The sequence below is a fragment of the Sinocyclocheilus grahami genome, unplaced genomic scaffold, assembly GCF_001515645.1.
Source record: "Sinocyclocheilus grahami isolate Dianchi unplaced genomic scaffold, SAMN03320097.WGS_v1.1 scaffold2253.1, whole genome shotgun sequence".
Taxonomy (NCBI): Eukaryota; Metazoa; Chordata; class Actinopteri; order Cypriniformes; family Cyprinidae; genus Sinocyclocheilus; species Sinocyclocheilus grahami.
Window position 1 is genome coordinate 95,016 of NW_015507432.1, and position 207 is coordinate 95,222.

Sequence of the window (207 nt, forward strand, 5' to 3'; positions counted from 1 at the left end):
ACACTCTCTCACACACACACACTCACTCTCTCACACACACACACAAACTCTCTCACTCCCTCACACACACACACACTCACTCTCTCTCACACTCACTCTCTCACACACTCACTCTCTCTCACACACACTCTCTCACTCCCTCTCACACACTCACTCACTCTCTCTCTCACACACACACACTCACTCACACACACACACACACACACT